Genomic DNA, 1,774 nt, shown 5'->3' with positions numbered 1-1,774 from the left:
TTCTGCATTATTTCTTTGTTATTTCTTCCATTATTAATTAGATTATTTTCTTAGTTATTTGCCATGTTTCAAAGTATGAGTTTTTATATGATTTTTGTTATTGTTTTCATGATTATGAGTGAGTAGTCCTATATCTATAATTGTGGAGATCTATGTATGCAATGAGGGATTGATAGATTAGTTTGATTATCTTGTATTTCAACTGTTTCCTTTGATTGATTCTTCATGCTAGAATTATAAGTTAGGCCTGATTTATATTTCTATTGTTGCAATACTGAATCTACTTCGAGAGGAGAGATATTGTATAGGCTTTCAATTATTAGGCAAAGTGACCCTCGACTATGCGAGAGCGGCTGGGTGATCTTTGAGGGAGGTAATGTTCGAGAGAAATTACATGTGCCCTAGACAGTTGACTTACTAGGTGGTTATTATTTATCCCTGATTTCCTGAATTGTATGCATAGTGATCCATGATTCTAGTGCTTTATTAATATATTTACACCTTCATATTCAGTTCTGCTATTGTTAAGTTTAGTAACACAACTCCATTCATCTGATTTTGTTAGTGTAATATTAGAGTTCAGATACAATAATATAACTTCTCCCCGTCGATTCGATCCTGACTTTCCTGACTACTAGTTAGTGGACCTTAGGTTATTTTTGATTAGGTGATACGACTTTAGCTTATCAAATTTTGGCGCCGTTGCCGAGGAGACAATTTATTTTATTTTATCTGAATTATAGTATTAAACTAACCTCTACTCTGAAGAACACCTGATCTTAGGAGCATCTCACTTTTGTTTTATGTATGAGCAGGAAATTGAAATCCCCAAATCTCATCCCGTTCGATCCGGAGATTGAAAAGACCGCTCGTAGACTCCGAAAGAAAACTAAACAAGCTAAGCTATCTGCAGGGACACCCTCCCAAAAGACACCTTCTCTACCATCATCCCCACACCAAGAATCTCCCACCTCACCTATTACTCTCAACATGGGTGAGAATGTTACTCGAACCTTCAGAGACTATGCACAACCATCTCCTGATAACGTGCACACTGGGGTACGGATGACCACTATTGCTGCTACAAATTTTGAGATCAAGTCTCATGTTCCTGAATATGGTTCAGAACAATCAGTTTGCTGGGTTACCATCTGAAGACCCAAATCAGCACCTGCAGAGATTTTTACAGTGTTGTGCTACTCAGAAGCAAGCTGGTCTTACTCTTGATGAGATGAAACTCCTCCTATTTGGTTTCTCTCTGCGCGATAAAGCTTTGTTCGGGTATAATAAGCTGCCTTCCACCATCACCATCTGGCCAGAACTTTCCAAGATTTTTCTTATCAAGTGGTACCCTTACCAGAAAACTGCAGATATGAGACATGCCATAGTTACTTTCACCCAAGATCCTGGTGAGTCTCTGTATGAAGCTTGGGAGCGGTTCAAGGATCTGCAGCGTCTATGTCCTCATCATGGGTTGGACCAGTGGTACTTGTGTCAGATTTTCTACACTAGAGTTGATGCAGATACACGACGTGTAACACCCCGAAATTTCTCTGAAACTTTCACGTGTTAATTATTATTATCTGATGTGATAAATTATATTTCTATTAAATTATTTTCGGAAAGTATATATGTTTATGTATATATATTTTTACACCTACATTATTTTAATTAACTTTGTGCAGAGGTTATAATGTACGTCTTATTTATGTGGCATTGTGTTAGTCGTATAATATAGTTGTCTGCATTGTTTTTTATGAAACGGACAATGTAG

General features: G+C 37.0%; 1 pseudogene; it reads right to left on the bottom strand.

The window, feature by feature from the left end:
• Positions 1-1,362: 1,362 nt before the first annotated feature.
• Positions 1,363-1,476, bottom strand: LOC125492065 (small nucleolar RNA R71; annotated as a pseudogene).
• Between the last annotated feature and the right edge of the window lie 298 nt (positions 1,477-1,774).

This window comes from Beta vulgaris, chromosome 7 (assembly GCF_026745355.1).
Source record: "Beta vulgaris subsp. vulgaris cultivar EL10 chromosome 7, EL10.2, whole genome shotgun sequence".
NCBI classification, from domain to species: domain Eukaryota; kingdom Viridiplantae; phylum Streptophyta; class Magnoliopsida; order Caryophyllales; family Amaranthaceae; genus Beta; species Beta vulgaris.
Note: the sequence above shows the minus strand (reverse complement) of the source record. Positions and strands in the feature narration are given on the sequence as shown.